General features: G+C 28.2%; 2 protein-coding genes across 5 annotated transcripts in view; one reads left to right on the top strand and one right to left on the bottom strand.

Moving 5' to 3' along the window:
- Nucleotides 1-19,445, top strand: part of LOC127284173 (epidermal growth factor receptor) — a 77,624-nt gene that overhangs the window by 4,541 nt on the left and 53,638 nt on the right. Inside the window, exon 1 of one of the 2 annotated variants that reach the window (XM_051309489.1) lies at nucleotides 13,785-14,204. The exons of the other annotated variant lie outside the window; for it this stretch is intronic. The gene's annotated coding sequence lies outside the window, so the exon portion shown is untranslated. Of the gene's footprint in view, nucleotides 1-13,784; nucleotides 14,205-19,445 lie in introns of those variants that run through there. 2 annotated transcript variants of the gene reach the window in all.
- Nucleotides 1-19,445, bottom strand: part of LOC127284175 (asparagine-rich protein-like) — a 77,443-nt gene that overhangs the window by 13,422 nt on the left and 44,576 nt on the right. The window lies entirely within an intron of this gene.

The following is a 19,445-nucleotide window of genomic DNA, read 5'->3' as shown; positions in this document are numbered from 1 at the left end:
TATACTCAGAATGCAAACTTCAATTTCGTTGAATTTGCGATTTACAATTCCGAAACAACAAAAGCGGCACACGAGGAAAATTAATTTTTATTTTTTTTGCAACAATTTACAAAAAATTGAATTTTTTAAATGTTTTATTTTTTCAAAAATTATAGCAACAATAATATAATTAAAATTATAATAATTCATATTAATTATATAATAATAATAATTATAATTATATATTAATTATAACCTAATAATTATAATTATAATTATATATTAATTATAACCTAATAATTATAATTATAATACTTTATATCTTATATAATTAAAATTCAATCGAATATCGAAGAAAATTCTTTCGTATAAATGATTTACATGAAAATTATGCAAAATTTAACCTGCATTTAATATAAATAGAAAATTAATTTTCAATTTTTTTCACTTGCTCGCGCTATTGCTTTTATTTCGCAAAATTATTATTTTTACTCGCAAACATTCATTGCAAAAAAAAAAATAACCAATTTTTTTTTTTTAAATTTTATTCATCAATATATTTGATTTCCGATACGAAAAGAAATTTTATTTCATCCGGATGACAATAACAATTATTTTTATTTAAAAAAAAAAAAAAAAATTCTAATTTCAAATGATGATTCGTAATAATTCACATCCTGGTGAGCGAATTAATCTTTCGAAGTGAAAATTTCTATAGCTGTAACTGTTTTTTTTTCGTTTTCCTTAATATTATTTATAGAGACATACATTTCCGTCGAAAAATCAAAATCAGTTTACGTGAAGTTAATAATAGGAATATTTAAATTATTATTATAAAAAGACAATTGCTGTTATTATTATTATTAGTATTAGTATTAGTACTAGTACTAGTACTAATACTACTATTAGTATTATTATTAGTACTAGTACTAGTATTAGTATTAGTATTATTATTAGTATTAGTACTAGTACTAATACTACTATTAGTATTAGTACTAGTACTACTATTAGTATTAGACTAGTACTAGTAGTAGTACTAGTACTAGTACTAATACTAGTACTAGTCTAATATTAGTACTTAGCATTAGTATTAGTACTACTATTAGTATTAGTATTAGACTAGTACTAGTAGTAGTACTAGTACTAATACTACTATTAGTATTAGTACTAGTACTACTATTAGTATTAGTATTAGACTAGTACTAGTAGTAGTACTAATACTAGTACTAGTCTAATATTAGTACTTAGTATTAGTACTACTATTAGTATTAGTATTAGACTAGTACTAGTAGTAGTACTAGTAGTAGTACTAGTAGTAGTACTAGTACTAGTCTAATATTAGTACTTAGTATTAGTATTAGTACTACTATTAGTATTAGTATTAGTACTACTATTAGTATTAGTATTAGACTAGTACTAGTAGTAGTACTAGTAGTAGTACTAGTACTAGTACTAATACTACTATTAGTATTAGTATTAGTACTAGTACTAGTACTAGTACTAATACTACTATTAGTATTATTATTAGTATTAGTATTAGTATTAGTATTAGTATTAGTACTAGTACTAATACTACTATTAGTATTATTATTAGTATTAGTATTAGTACTAGTACTACTATTAGTATTAGTATTAGTATTAGTATTAGTATTAGTATTAGTATTAGTATTATTATTAAATTATTATTGCTGTTATTATTTTTTTTATTATTATTTAATTTTTTTTTTATTTTGAAATTTTTTTCTCATGTTGTTATTTTGTTTAAAAAATTTTATAAATGTACATCTGAGATTCTAAAGGCACTTATAAGAGCAATATCATACTTATTAATAGAAGGTCGTTGCGCATGTAAACTGTAGGCATAAAATAGAATAATATTTTGTTACATATATGTATATAGAATAACCCTTCGAGAGCATTGAAATGCTATTACAAATCCTCCATACGTAATCTACGGTCATAAACCTGACGAATGGAAAAAGATAAACTAGATCTAAAGCTGCGATTTATTGAATTCGATGGATTTATTTTTCCAACTTTATTAGTTTCCATTTTGACATTACATATAAATATATATATATATAATATGATCATGTCTTAATCATTAGGAAAATTATTCTGATCCGATTTATGATTGTTATACGGCTTTGTTAAATGCAAATATATATATATATATATATATATATATATATATATATATATATATATATATATATACCACTCACAATTATTATATTTAGATATTTCTTTGCAAATTTTATTTAAAATTACTTTTTTAATTAATTTTTTTTTACAATTAATTATAGAAAATAATTTTAAATAAATGAAATATTTAAAATTTTCATAAACGGAAAAAAAATGATTGAAAGTTTTCGCTATTCTAGAGAAACATATAAGATTCCAGATATAAGATTTTTTTCCGTGTATATTTTATTTAATTATTATTATTATTTTCATATTTTATTTAAACAAAAAAAGAACTATTATTTTTTTATTATTATTATTATTCTCTGTGAACGTATATAGTAAAGGTGACACGTATTTTAACTCTGCGGTGACATTTTCTATGCGTGTTAAAACATTCCACCTTGAATTATTAACGCGCACGCGGTGTGAAAAGAATGTATTACTTGAAAAAGAAAAAAAATACAAATTCCAAATTATCATAAAAAAGCAAAGAAATTGTGTTGATTTTACAAAAACAAAAAAAAAAAAACCAATTTTTTTTTCTTATAAAATTATTTTTTTTCCTATAGAAAAATAATTTTTTTTTTTTTCTAAAATTATTGTCTATTTATGGAATCTGACTAAAAATGGTAATATTTCTAGAATTTCAATATATAAAAAAATATATGTAATACTTGATGAAAAGGTGTGAAATATAAATTCATTCATATGGTGATTAAAAAAAATATGCGTTACAAACGAATAATAATAATAATAATATGCAAAAAGCATTTAACACACAAGTGAGAAGAAAAATTTTGCTTCGGTGGTTGCATTTCTAAGCCGCACGTTTATAGATGTAAAATCGCTATTGCGTGGGAATACAGTTTAGATTATTATGTATTAGAAATACCAATATGACGACGAAATCGTATATATATACTTGAAAGTTATAATTCATAATAATCGATGATTATATATTTACAATTATAGAGCCCATTTTCAATCGCGTGTGGGTTAAATTTAATCCTCCGAGAGTTTAATATATTCTACGCATGCGCAGAAGCAGTATATTTTCTGCGCAGACGCAGAAAGGTAGTGGATATATTTTGCGCCTGCGCATAATGTTTGCCATACAGCTTCTGGGCAGGCGCAAAATATATCCACTACCTTTCTGCGTCTGCGCAGAAAATATACAGCTTCTGCGCAGGCGCAGAATATATCCACTACCTTTCTGCGTCTGCGCAGAAAATATACTGCTTCTGCGCAGGCGTAGAATATATCTACTGCCTTTAAACTCTCGGAGGATTAAATTTAATCCACGCACGGTTGAAAATGGCCATCTAAAAAGTCGTGTGTAATTAAAAGCAATCAAATTGGCAAAAAATAAAAAAAAAACAATTTTTATTTTTCTAACAAATACTGTAAAATTTTGTTAATTATTTCAAAATACGATTTAAAAAGAAAGAAACGAAAAATAAATTAGTGAAACCCCGTTGTGATTTTGTGAATCGGAAATATATATATATTTTATCCTAATTATTCATTGGGATATTATATGTATATACTATCATAATGAATTCACGTCTTTATTCATATCATTAATAATCGAAATTTATATCCTAATGTCTTTTCGTTAAACTATACACAATCATCATAAATTCAAAAAATTATGAAACATTTTTTAAAGTTAAAATAATCTTTATATAAATCGCAGCATTAGAAAGAATTCATTATATACATATAGAGAGAGAGACAAAAAGAGGGAGAGAGAAAAAATTTTTATCAAGAATTTTATTTTTCTATGAAATCACCGCAATTTTCAATTATTTTTTTTTTTTTTAGTCTCTCCGCAGAAAACCTCAGTGTTCTAGGGAAAAATATATAATAGTAATTTTAATATTAATACAAATAGTAATAATTATAATATTTATATATTAATACAAATAATAATAATTATAATATTTATATATTAATAAAAATAATAATAAATTATAAATTTTGTCGTAAAAATATAAAATACCAAGAAGTATAATGCTTAAGAGTTTAAAAACGCGAAACAATCTCGCATCAAAGTTGTAAAAAGGGAAACGAAAAAAAAGAGAACCTGTTAGAATTAATAAAATTTTACTAAACTTTCTAGTTTTGTACACCGGTATCTTAACCCTTTTAACCCTGAGAAATATGCATATAATATTCACATATTAATTGTGCTAATTTTAGACATTATTATTTTTTTTTTTATTCGCAGGGTTTATAAAAAAAAGTTCCTCGAGCAATATATATATATATAAGGAAAGTCAATAAAATTTTCTTAGCTAGTTGCTGGGTGATATTCCATTAGGGTAAATGCAGGGTCAAGGTACATGTAATACTATATACCTGCGCGTATAAAATTTTGTACTGTATGCTGAAGTCTAGTATATTATACTATATATATATGAAAGTATATATGCGAAGGCACGTTCGACTCTCAATGGTATGTAATATTACATACCGAGCCGGCATATAAAGCAAATGGAAGTGTTAATTCTCTGCTGTCCAGGGGGGGGGGGTAAAAATGGATCCTGGTCCATAAGAAACAGATCCAAAAAAAAAGGAAAAAAAACAGACCAACTTCCTGTATTTTATGTTTGTTGTTCATTATCTACATTGCGAGAAAAATTATACTATTTCCGGCGCTCTTCATATATATCCCGATATATGCCGCGAGCATTCCAGAAGGTGCGAAAAAAAAAATTAAAGAAAGCTATTTTCAAAAGAACTGTACTGTTTTTAATTCCTTTTTTCCATTATAGAAAAATAGGAATTAATTTATTTAGAGGAATGTATAGTCATCAGTGGACCACATTTTCAACAGTGTTGAAAAATTTAATCTTCCACTAGGTTAAAAGCAGCAAATATACTCTGCGTCTGCGCAGAATGCTTGTATACAGCTTCTGCGCAGACGCAAAATGGCAGTGGATATATTCTGCGCAGACGCAGAAAGTATAAAGTGTCTGCGCAGGCGCAGAATATGACAACTGCCTTTAAAGGCGCTCTCACACCTTTTTGGCTGCCTGTAGGTTACCATGGCAACGCATGAGAGTGAGTGCGACAGAAAATTTAAAAATTTGAATATTCAAATTTTCTCTCTCACTCACACTCGTGCGTTGCCATGGTAACCTGCAAGCAGCCAAAAAGGTGTGAATGCGCCATAACCTCTCTTTAAATTCACCTACACAGTGAAAACATACTCAATATTATTTCAAAATTATTTATTTTAATGATCAAAATCAAAAATTTTTAATTAAATTCCGTTTCGTGACTTTTTGCGCGATTAATTTATTAAAATGACTCAAAAAAAAAAAATAAGCCCCATTTCAATAAGTGATAAATATTTGGCAATTTATATTCAGTTCACTTTCTTTCTTCAATGATCTTCACGCTTTTTATTCTTCGAGGGTGTTTGCGACTTTTTCCCAGGTATAATAACTATATATATATATGGGAAATTCGTGCTTCCCTGGTGCGAGTGCCATCGGTAAATCAAACCATGAGAAAAAAAAAAGAATTCAATCCCCGAATAGTGTATACTTTTCAAGTTAAGTGCTTTCAAATATATTTGAAACGCCCTCCTGTTGTTCAGCCCTTTGAAAAGTCGAGTTCCACCATCATTGCGGGGTCAAACTTTATATTCTTTGTGTTTTTCACAAACGCCCTTCTCGACAGACTGCAACAATGTTTCAGTTTTCTTATTTTAAAATAACACCGCAAAAAAAAAAAAAAAAACAACTAAATATCATTTTAATTATTCTCTGGCCTTAAGGAGGTTCAATCCATTAACATAACCTCAAACTAAAAAGTAGTTTTTTAAAGAATTAAAAATATATATTAAAATTTATTACACCCTTTCTTCAGAGCGTGGATCATTATTTTTTAATCGAATTTTTCATTTTTTTTTCAATTAGAATTTGAGAGAATTTGTTAAACAAATTTTTAACTTCACATAATTCTTAAAACGCCGAATTTTTATTTGTACAAATTTGCAAAAGGGCCGAACAAATAATCAACTAAAAGATTTCGGCGCGATTTTTAAAATTCACCAATTAGAAATTTTTACGAAAATCGTTAATTTTTTAAAAACGGCGCCGAAATCATTCAGTATTTATAGATTATTTGTTCGGCCCTTTTGCAATTTCGGACAAATAAAAATTCGGCGTTTTAAGAATTTTTACTTAACAGAAAAATTTATTTGAAAGCAAATTTTTACTTAACAGAATTTTTAGTTAATTTTTATTCATCAGAATTGTTAAAAACGCCGAATTTTTATTTATCCTTTGCAAAAGGGACGAACAAATAATCAACTAAAAGATTTCGGCGCGATTTTTAAAATTCACAATTTTTGTTAACAATTTTTTGATTGGTGAATTTTTAAAATCGCGTCCAAATCTTTCAGTTAATTATATTTGTTCGGCCCTTTTGCAATTTTGAATAAATAAAAATTCGACGTTTTAACAATTTTGACGAATAAAAATTACCTACAAAATTCGTTTTAAAAAATAGAAATTCACTGACACTATACTAATTCGAAAAATAAAAAAATTCGTCTGCAGAATAATATATAACAAAAATTTTTTTTAAAATGAAAATTCTAACTATATAATAATTTTTACAGAATAATCATGCGCCAATTTTTTAATCGTAAATCATAAACACATAATAACATTCGTAATTTATAATTAAAAATTTGAAAAAAAATACGTTTCGCAAAATCATTTTTCTGTATCGAATTATAAAAAAGATCAACTGCGGAAAAAAAATATATTAATGTGTACGTTTGCTTCTCTAAGTGCACTTAAAGAATGTTCTTGTGGGGGAAAAATAAAAAAACAGAAGAAGTAGAGCAAATTACTGCTTCAATATCCGAAGAAATGAGAAACAGAGCAATGTCCATCATGTAAATAACTGGGATAATTTACATACCATCAGTGGGGAAGAGAAATGACCTTTGAAAAGAAGAAAAAAGAAAAAAAAAAAAAAAAAGTATTTCGATAAGAAGAGTGGGGGTCAGAAGTGAGAAATGTACGTGACTTTCTGCCTTTAAAACAGAGCCATGAGAGTAATGAAAACAGATGATATTCGAGAAAACCGGTTGTTCGAGTGGAAAACATGATGTATCTTCACTTATATGCGCATTGCTTCTTTTTTCCTCTCGTCACCAACCGAATCGTTAACATATTCATTTAATGACGCCGCAATGATAAATCTCGTCAATTACTATATATATATCATATTATTCCAATGATCCACATCTAATTTAAGTTTTATTCGAATTAGTGTGATTTTTAAAATCAATCAATCAAATATTTATGGATAATTTTTTATTGTTTTGATTTTAAAAATCGCGGAAAAATCATTTTTTTTTCGCCATTGACATGAAAAAGTGTCTTTTTTGTGCCTGTTTTGGGCAGATAAAGTAGCACTTTTTAAGGCAGTTTGGGCCAACTGCCTAAAAAAGACTTTTTTAGGCAGAAAACTGCCCTATAAAATCTTTTTTAGGCAGTTGTTAATTTTTGCATAATTTTTGTAATAATATATATATATATTTCTACATTAAAATTGTTTCACTTTTTCATAACAATGGCGAAAAAAATAGCATATGTGGCTCGTACGTAGTAATTTTTAGGTTAGGATGATTTCAATACTCGCTGTCTGTGCGACAGCTCGTACTGAAAATTACATCCTCACCTAAAAAGTGCTACTTTACGTGCTTGCCACATAATATACTATTGTTTGAAATGAAAATGTTTTTCAGTAATAACACAGAAAATTAAAAGGCATTAAAATAAACTGCAAATTATTTTAATCCAATTTTGCTTATTTTAATCCATTTTGGTATTAAAATAAGCAAAATTGGATTAAAATAATTTGCAGCTTATTTTAATGCCTTTTAATTTTCTATGAATGCTATAACCAAAAAATTTAAGAAGTATTATTTTTTTTTGCGGATGATTTTGTCCAATGCTAAAACCGATAAGAATTAACCCTCAACTAACACAAAGTAATCAAAAATATTGAGTTTTTAAATTATTTGATTTGATTTTAATAAAATTTACTTTAATTTTTAATAGGTTTACTATTATTGCAAATGTATCACAGAAAATTAAAAGGCATTAAAATAAGCTGCTATTATTTTAATCCAATTTTGCTTATTTTAATACCAAAATGGATGAAAATAAGCAAAATTAGATTAAAATAATAGCAGCTTATTTTAATGCCTTTTAATTTTCTGTGTAGTGTATTTTGATCTAATTAGAAGAATGTTAATTAATGATTCTAAACATGATTCGTAATGATTCTGAACTAGAGGGCATTATTAAGAGAGACAACTCTTTATGGCTCATGATTAAACTAAGATGCTTTAGGCTGTGCGTCGCGTTCAGGGTGGGTGGTCGCATATATCTTATATTTTTTTTCTCATAATAATTTTTCTTCAAGTACGCTAATTTTTTTAATATCAGTAAATTTTATTTTTCCCTCATAGAAATTAAGTGAAAAAAAAAATAATAAAAATACACACTTTCTGAAAGAAATTCAGTGTAAAAAGAAAAAATGATTTTGAATTTACAAATTGCTACTATATATTTAGTTCAATAATATTATTATAGAATTCAACTTCCATTAGGAAGCGATTTACGTGGTAATAATTTTCGAAAATATTGGCATAAATAGAAATCGTACTCTCAACACTTTCTCAGCTTTCTCACCATAGAATTTTTTTTTTTGCATATATAAAAAAGAATCATAAAATACCAATTATGAAAATAGTTCGGTACTAAAATTGAATTAATGTGCGAATATGATGGTAAAATTATATGTATTCCATCAATATGAGATGCTTTAACTCTTGAGAATTGGTTGTGACTATTCAGCAATGAATCTCATGGTATATACTGTATTTATATATGTATGTACACTATACATAACGTCTTTTGCTGGTCTTTTCTCTCCTTCTCTCTTTCTCTCAATGTCTTTGAAAATGAATGTACTGCTCTTTATAGCTATGGTGAGCTAGCAATTTCTCTGCAGACTCGTGCAAAAATCAAACTACAAGATAAGACAGAAGCAAAACTTCAAGGATCTTTTATTTCTCATCTTCATTCTTCGTAAATTCTTCTTTTAACGGTACAAAAAAAAATTTATTTCAAAGAAAAACGATTTTTTTTGGTTTTTAAAAAGATTAATTTTCAAAAACATTCATTTTCACAGAAAATTAAAAGGCATTAAAATAAGCTGCTATTATTTTAATACAATTTTGCTTATTTTAATCCATTTTGGTATTAAAATAAGCAAAAATTGGATTAAAATAATAGCAGCTTATTTTAATGCCTTTTAATTTTCTGTGTTACATCTGCAATAATAGTAAATCTATTAAAAATTAAAGTAAATTTTATTAAAATCAAATCAAATAATTTAAAAACTCAATATTTTTGATTACTTTGTGTTATAGTTGAGGGTTAATTCTTATCGGTTTTAGCATTGGACAAAATCATCCGCAAAAAAAATCTTAAATTTTTTGGTTATAGCATTCATAAGAAAATTAAAAGGCATTAAAATAAGCTGCAACGCTTATTATTTTAATCCAATTTTGCTTATTTTAATCTATTTTGGTATTAAAATAAGCAAAATTGGATTAAAATAATAAGCGTTGCAGCTTATTTTAATACCTTATAATTTTCTGTGATACAAACAAAAGTAACAAAATTTGTCGTACGTTAAAAATTTGCAAAATCCTGATATATTATATAACTTTTCAAAATCTGCTACATAGATTATTCCAACAAGAATCATACCTAGTACAAACAAAATTTGTCGTACATTCAGAATTTGTCAAACAAACCCTTAAATACACAGAAAATTAAAAGGCATTAAAATAAGCTGCAACGCTTATTATTTTAATTTAATTTTGCTTATTTTAATCCATTTTGGTATATTAAAATAAGCAAAATTGGATTAAAATAATAAGCGTTGCAGCTTATTTTAATGCCTTTTAATTTTCTGTGATACATCTGCAATAATAGTAAACCTATTAAAAATTAAAGTAAATTTTATTAAAATCAAACTAAATAATTTAAAAACTCAATATTTTTGATTACTTTGTGTTAGTTGAGGGTTAATTCTTATCGGTTTTAGCATTGGATAAAATCATCCACAAAAAGAAAATAACACTTCTTAAATTTTTTGGTTATAGCATTCATAGAAAATTAAAAGGCATTAAAATATGCTGCAACATTATTTTAATCCAATTTTGCTTATTTTTTAATACCAAAATAGATTAAAATAAGTAAAATTGGATTAAAATAATAAGCGTTGCAGCTGATTTTAATGCCTTTTAATTTTCTATATTGTTACTTATTAAATACGAAAAATTTTCTGCTACTAATAAAATATTTCTTAAATTGAATTAGATGAAAAAAAAAAATGTCGATTTTCCTTTTTCATGATAGATCCCTTTGTAGTGACGCCACTGTATTCTCTGGACCGGTATTCTCTTCTGGGGCTCTGGGCAGTATTTTACAACAACACAAACGATGGTGTGTATACGGTGTTACATCCTTATGGTGGGAGGTACCTATGATGGTGAGAGTCCAAGAGGTGCCTCGAGGGCACTTTTGCTACTCTCGTGCTCTCGTGCCACGTTCTTCTCTTCATGCTAACTTGTTTCCTATCCTCTTTCTTCTTTTTATTCTTCAAAACCCCAATGCCTTAACAATGGACAACTGTACGCTCGCGAGAATACCTGCCAAAAACTGTGCAGTCAAATTCGCACCACACTTTGAAAAATAGTCTCTTCATAATTCTCCCTTATAAAATCCAATTTTTGTTACCAACATCTGTATTTCTACTTTATTCATGGTATTTTTCCTTTAGGGTAAAAAGTTTGTTGTTTACGATTCTTTATATCCTTAATGCCTCAAAAATTATTCGGATAATATTATATATTACAAAAATAGTTAATGCTTTATGTTTCCATATTGCAATTTCATTTTTCGCAAATTTTTTTACACCGAATCCATTAGGTTTAAATTATATAGTTACCACGAAAGAAGAAGAGAAAAATTTACACCTTGGTAATCTTCTTTTTCTAGATAATTCTCATATACTTATTTTATCATAATAGTTCCAAGAGCTACAAAATTTATATATGAATTCCCAAAGCAAAAATATCCGAATTTTGTAAATTAGAAATATTTCTGAATTTTTCTTCAGATAATTCTTTTTTTTTTTCTTTTTTTTTCTTGACGGTTTCCCAGAACCAGCATCCCAGGTGAAATGCATCTTAAGATCATAAGATCCTCTCTATAACCAATTCTCCGAGAGAGCTTCTCGTGCACTTTATCTGATCTTTACCCGCACAGCAATGCGAAACGAAGAATTCTTCGAAGCATCGTTTCACGTTTCGAAAAACAGTTCTCGTGAACATTGTTCTAGATAAAAATGTTTTGACATTTCCCATCGAAAGTGCAAAAATTACATTCAAAATTTACGATTGAAAAATATTTTCTGTGTTTGAAATTCACTCTTTTTTTTGAGAGTGATTAAAAATTAGCAACGCGGAATTATAATCCATGAAAAGAAACAATGAATTCAACATATTTTGTAGACGTTGACAAATGTTTAAATGTTCGCCTTGAATTTTGTGGTGGGTATTGTTTTGACGAATGTAACTTTCTGTTAACGCTTTTTTTTTGGGGTGTCTCGCACTCCTGTGGCGTAGGTCACCATCTACCAAACAATGGAGCATGGATAGTGAAACCACTTGAAGCCAACAATGGTATATATATATATATATATATATATATATATATATATATATATATATATATATATATTCTACCAAAAAAAGCAGTGCGGGACTAACTTTTAGAGAGGGTGGATCCTCTTGAAGTCGGTATACATCACAAAAACTATTTTCTCAGGTATAAAAGGCACCTGCTGCATTCTAAAAATTTTTTTTGAAAATATCCACACACACAAAATTATGCCACGCGCGATGATATATTCAAAATTAGTTTTTACAGAAGGTTTCCTTGAATTTTTTTAAAAATAATAATAGATTTTTGTGCTCTCAATGGATGGCAACCGAAATTTTTTTGGGTTCCTTAAAAAATTTGGAGTTTTAATGCCAAAAATTAGGTTTCGGTTTCTGAAAAATTTACCCTTTTTTTTGTCGCCTAACTAACCTAACCTAAAAATTTTGTTTGTTTACTTTCATAAATAGTACAAATCAAAACCATTTGAAAAAAAAATTTTCATTAAAAACCGAAAAAAAGACAAAGAATTTCGAAATCAGTTTGAAAATTTTTAAAATTTATTCTCAAAAATTTTCAGATGTTTCGGTTATTGATTTTGGTTTTCAATTGCTGTTGCAATTTTTTTTTTTTTTTTGGATTAAAACAATAATGGAAATAAAAATGATAAATTAAAAAAGTATTTTTGAAAGACCGGACAAAAAGGTTCATTTTCGAAGTGTTTGTTACATTGTCAACATATATGGGATGAAAAGATCTTTTTTTCGCTAAGGCTCTGCATAAAAGCAGGACATCATTGTTCAACCTCACTCCTCCTAATGGGCTTTTACTAAGAAGATCTTGTTTGAGTCTTTATCACTACTGCCTCCTTTTTTTACCAAAAAAAAAAATCCTCTACATAAAAAAGTCAACTTACACTTAAATTTCTGTTCTTTCTGTTAATAATTCTGAAACTAAGACCACTATCTTGAATATTACACAGAAAATTAAAAGGCATTAAAATAAACTGCAAATTATTTTAATCCAATTTTGCTTATTTTAATACATTTTGGTATTAAAATAAGCAAAATTGGATTAAAATAATAACTTATTTTAATGCCTTTTAATTTTCTGTGTATCCACTCTCTAAAATCAGTAAAAATTGCCGTAATTTTTTACATCAAAAATAGTATTTACTATTTTCGAAATAATTTTTACTAAAGAAGTAAAATTTTACTATTTTCAGAGTAAAATTATACTATTTTTGGAGTAAAAAAAAATTGCTAGAAATGCGCAGTAACTAAGGACAGTTTTTACTTTTTAAGTTAGTAAAAGTTAATTAGTTCTTTCCATTTTTCTCCGTGTACTAATTCAAAAGCCAATGGAAATTCAGTTAAAATTTAGAGAGAGCATTGTCTATACTTCAGGAATAGAAACGAAATTCTAAACTGTAATGACAAATTATACAACACTAAAAGAAAAATGTAGGTGTATACCTAACTGTTCATTTTACTACAAACATGTTTATAAGATCTAAATATAAATAAATTTACATTATTATTGACATTATAATACATATATACAAGTAATACGGAGAAATATGAAAAGGAATATACCTGTAGCAATATTACCTGAAAAAGCAAAGCAAAGGTCTCTCTCTCTCTCTCTCTCTCTCTTCTTTTTTTTCTCTCCGAAAGAAGTGGAGGGGAAGTATAAGAGAAGCTGTCTTCTGGTCCGTCTGGCAAGGAATAAGGGGAATAAAAGTTGGAGGTGGAAAAAGTGGAGGTGGACCTTGTGCCTCTCGAGGAGGTGGAAGGTAAGAAGGGGCCTCACCAGGAGGTTAGAGAGGGTGTGAGAGGGGGATTATGCCCAGCGTGGACCTACGTTGTTGCATGCTCAACCTGGAGACTTGCTCGGCAAGGTGAGACGCGCGGTTCAAGAGTATATTTTCGTCACAAATATACAAAAACAAACCCATTTTTTTCTAAATAATCAATACAAAATATAAACTTAATTAATTTTAAAATCAAATACCACTACTGTACTTATTTAACGATAGTGCTATCAGTTCTTGTGCCTTATCTTTAAGTGCCGTCTTGTTTGTTATTCGTACGTGAAGTTAAAATCACGTGTTGGAATTTTTTTTTAATGAAATACTGTTTTTGTTTTTTTTTAAGTGATATTTTCTAATTTATTGTGAATTTATTGTGAATGTTCGGGGAAATTAAAAGTGCAGTCTAAATGTCAAGTGGATTTATTGACAATCTAAGGGATTATGTGCAATTGGTGAGTTGCTGTTTCTGTATATTTGCTAATTTCTCGGTTCTTTAATTGACACGCCTTTCTAAATGGTGACATCGATTATTATTAATAATCTGATGATTAATATTTACAAAGTAAAAATCCTTTTTTTTTTTTTTGCTATGTGTTTGGCATGAAGATTGACATTGTCGTGAGATGAAATTTTTTCAAATTCCATTGGCGTTCGTGTGCACTTCTTTTGCGATCCTTCTCGTCCTCAAGGTCCTTCTTCGTCCGATCACGTTCGCTTCGTGATACGACTATTATTTCACATTGACATACCAATTAGGAAAAATTAAGAAACATACTTCAATCATGTCTTTTTATTAAAATTATATATGAATATTTAAAGACAAATTTGATAAATATGCCTCAAGTAAAATGTAAAATTACGCAAGTCAGGAATTTCTTCTTTTCTCGTTTGAGGACGAACGTTTCTCGGACGAGTAGTAATTCAAGAGACTTGAACGCCTGGATAAGAGGTTCGTAGCACGCGCTCACTTTTAGAATCCATTTGAAAAACGTCGTTCCCTCTCTCTCTCTCTCTCTCTCCACGTGATAATTTTTTTTTTTCAAAAAATACTCCGAAAAGAGTACAATTTACTCCGAGAGTAGTAAAATTCACTCCAAAAATAGTAAAATTTACTACTTCTGGAGTAAAAATTACTCTGAAATACGCAGAAATTCCAGACAGTTTAGGTTTTATCTTTTAAAATAGTAAAAAGTTAAAAAAAAAATTTTTTCCCAAAAAATACTCCGAAAAGAGTACAATTTACTCCGAGAGTAGTAAAATTCACTCCAAAAATAGTAAAATTTACTACTTCTGGAGTAAAAATTACTCTGTAATACGCAGAAATTCCAGACAGTTTAGGTTTTACCTTTTAAAATAGTAAAAAGTTAAAAAAAACAATAGTAAATGAAAAAAAAATCGTGACAATAACAGCATCGTTAAAATGGGGAAAAATTACACCCATTTTGTTTAAAGTTATAATTAAGAGAATTTAAAATGTTTTCCACTCATATAATTAACGCGAAATAATTTCTAAACCTGACAAAACGGTATAATTTGGTTTTTTTTCAGAAAAAATTAACACATTCCTAAGCCCTAATATCAAAATTGGTTAATTTTCTCTATGAAGGAATTTTATATAGAACTTTGTGGATTTATCCAAAAAAATTTAAACTAATTCTAGAAAATATTTCGGTAATTGCTTAAAAAATTATCTGCCGCTAATTATTGTAGGAATTTTTGAAATTTTCCAGTTTTATTTCCTTTGACACAAATAAAACTATTTCGTTCTAAATCCGTCGAGTTATTGCATAATGTAGAAAAAATTAGATATTTGTAAAAATTAAAAAATTTATCTTCCAAGATTCATGTTTTTTCAATCTAAAAGATCTAAAATTCACAGAATATTAAAATGTATTATTAAATTATTTAGCGTATTAAAAAGCGCTTACAGATTAATTTCCTTAGAAATCAAGAATATTTAAAAACTAAATTTTCCAAACGAAAAAATTGAATATTCACTTGAAATGTGGAAAAAAAAAAAATGAAACATGGAAGGACATTCATACAACGGCCTTGTCTGATGGCAAACGATTTATCGGCCGGTCGAACAAATTCTACCTGACGTGAACTTGGAGTGGTCTCGAAAAGTGTTTATAACCCAAGGGACTCTTCTTCTTTTTTTTTTTTCCCCTCTGACCACGAAACGCTGTGAAAATACATCCCTCGCGCCCCCTTAACCACTCAGAATTATTTCCAAGTCAGAATATTTAACTTGAGGGAGGAAAAAAATGGCTGTATCATTCCCGTCAGCTGTATTCTTCAGCAAAAATTTAAGAAAAGCTACACTAGGAGAAAAGTCATTAAAGTTAATTTAGTTATTTTTTCTGCATTTGAAAGAATTACTATATTTCTAGAGTAAAAATTATCAGAAATACGCAGAAACTACTACAGACAATTTTGATTTTACTTTTAAAGTATATTTGTTATAATATCTATAGAAAATAGTATATTAAATGCTTCAAAAGATCTTCGTTTCTATTCGAATTATTGTCGCGATAAAATTGAAAAATATCTTCTTCATTCTTATACATATATATTGACATTAACGTTTGTATGGCCGGCAATTAATTTTTGCTGCGAATTGCAAAAATTTTTCACGCTCAACCATCTTTGCAAGCCTTGAATTTATTGCCTAGTGATTAGCCAATATATTCAATATTACCTACTTGCACATCTCAAGAGATCCTGGAAGGTTCAAAGCCGAGCGAAAGGCAAAATCGTGACGTCATCACTGATATAAGAAATGAGGTTAGCGTTTATTATAAATTATTTTTTCAAAATTGAATTAATTTTTTTAAAAATTATGATTTAGTTGTGCATTCTTGATTTCTTTAATACTTTTATTTCAAGTTGAGTGTTGTGTATATAATGTCGTATATGTACTTTTTTATCGGTTAACTTTCTCTATTCGAAGAACTCGCTGCGACAGGCAAGATAAATGTATGTTTATACTGATATAGTCTAGATTGACTTAAGGTTTAGAAGCTCATAGTATAAGTACCAGTGCAAAGTATAATATTGCTTTTATAATAGCATTTTTAATTTAATACAAAAATATTTATTTTATCGTTCAATCATTTTTTTAATTAATGAAATAATCCTGATTGTTTGGTTGGCAAATGGAAGATTAAAAAAAAAAAGGATCTTTACAATGCATATTCGAGTTTCTTTTTTTTCGACCGCTAATGTGGAGAAAGTCCCGTTCGTTCGGGTAAATACACACTTTTACGTTTGGTATAAAACCTCGGCATATCGTTTTTTTTTTTCTTCAACATTTTGAAGACAATTATATATTGAAGAGAAAACCACTCTCGACGGTTTATTATATTTTCGCTGTTGCCATGGGAAGGGGGGGAAATGGAACTTTAAGGAAAGTATAATTTTTTTTCGGTACAGCGCAGATTAGAAAACAAATATTCAATTTTTTATTAGAAATTAAACCGGTTTTGAATTTCTTGCTCATGCAAGAAATTCAGATCGAATTCCCAAGCGCGGGGACTATCATGATCATTGGAGTCGTGGCTCGTGCTGACCCCAAGGATTAAGGGGGGGGCTTTGCTTTGCTACGCTAAGTTGTAGTTCTATCTTCTTTGGCTCGAAAATACGGATGCTGCATCCGGATGCATCGTTCACAATTTTAGATGAATTTTATTTGTCAATTTAGAAAAAATATTTCTGTTTGTAGTGGAGTTTAATATAGGTTTCCAAATTTGGATGCTACATTCAGATGAAATTAGCTGCATTCGGATTGTTCATAATTTTAGATACTCCATTTGTAAGTTTCGGATACCAATTCTGTTTGTAGTCGATTTCAATAATTTTGCCAGTTCGGATGCTGCATCCGGATACATCGTTTACAATTGTAGATTCAGCATCCATTTGTTAGTTTAGAAAACCAATTCTGTTTGTGGTGAATTTTAATAGGTTTCCAAATTTGTAATTCAGATGAAATTAGCTGCATTCGGATGTTCATAATTTTAGATACAGCATATATCCATTCGTAAGTTTCGGATACCAATTCTGTTTGTAGTCGATTTTTGATAATTTTGCCAATTCAGATGCTGCATCCGGATAAATCGTTCATAATTTTAGCTACAGCATCCATTTGTTAGTTTAGAAAACCAATTCTGTTTGTGGTGAATTTTAATAGGTTTCCAAATTCGTATGCTGCATTCAGATGAAGCTGCCTTCGGATGTTCACAAATTTAGATACAGCATACCTATTTGTAAGTTTAGAATACCGTTTTTGTTTATAGTGGATTTTCACAGATTACCAAATTCGGATGCTGCACTCGGATGTGTTCACAATTTTAGAAACAGCATCCATTTGTAAGTTTCGGATACAAATTCTGTTTGTAGTCGATTTTAATAATTTTGCCAGTTCGGATGCTGCATCCGGATACATCGTTTATAATTGTAGATACAGCATCCATTTGTTAGTTTAGAAAACCGGATTTTAACAGATTACCAAATTCGGATGCTGCACTCGGATGTGTTCACAATTTTAGAAACAGCATCCATTTGTAAGTTTTGGATACCAATTCTGTTTGTAGTCGGTTTTTGATAATTTTGCCAATTCAGATGCTGCATCCGGATAAATCGTTCAAAATTTTAGCTACAGCATCCATCTGGATTGTGAACCATTTATGCAGCATCCGGAATGGACAAAATTATTTTAAAAAAACTATATAAACAGAATTGGTATCCGATAACGATTCTGTTTAGAGTGGATTTTACTAATTTCTTCACCTACAACGAGATTCGACATTTATATATTATTCACAACTGAACTTTGCGAAAGTCGCTAGCGTGAATCTAATTAACTCTCTCTCTCTCTTTCTCTCTACTTAGAGAAATAGAAGATCAATAGTCAGTCAATTATGCAAGAGAACTTCCCGTTTGCCACAACGAACAGCACAATAGACTCTTGCCAATTTGCTCATCAGTAAAATCAGATCCTTCTATTTTTATAAAAATACAATTGTATTATAAAAATTTGTCTCTATTATATAATATACTTCTGATTTCTATTTCTCTAATTTCTAAATTATCTTTAAGGTAAATGTCCCAATTAGTGTCCTACTAAGAATGTAACTTTAGTTAATAAAGAAAAAACTCGATTTATATTCTTCCATGGAGATAATTTTTCACATTAATATAAAGGTAATCATTTTTTGAGCAGAAAATAATTTTTATTTGAGTATTATTATCAAAATATTTTAAATTTTCTTTTTTTTTAAAGTGATGTTATTGTACCAATTTGTGTCCGACGAATTTTAGGTTGCCCCTATTTGTGACCAGAGGTGTACCAATTAGTACTCAGCAGCCATATTTGTGTCAAGAAATGTAACTAAAGGAAATAGATGTTCACTATTTGGTACACAAACATAAAAATATGCTTTGTCCTAATTAGTGTCTTTAAAAAATACTCGATGTTCTCACACTGTCACATTTTTCACATATTTAAATAATTTTAGGTTAAAATATAAAAACTCTCACAATAAATTTCAAAATTAAGAGTTATAGAATTAATAAATGAAGTATTTTTCAGAAAAATGTAATAATTTCTTTAATTAAAGTTGTGTTATTGTATGTAAACACAAATAGGATCATTCTCATTTTAGTGTACGTATTTGTATTTTTAGGTATACATA

This window comes from Leptopilina boulardi, unplaced genomic scaffold (assembly GCF_019393585.1).
Source record: "Leptopilina boulardi isolate dan_hultmark-lab unplaced genomic scaffold, ZJU_Lbou_2.1 LbouV2_32, whole genome shotgun sequence".
NCBI lineage: Eukaryota > Metazoa > Arthropoda > Insecta > Hymenoptera > Figitidae > Leptopilina > Leptopilina boulardi.
Note: the sequence above shows the minus strand (reverse complement) of the source record. Positions and strands in the feature narration are given on the sequence as shown.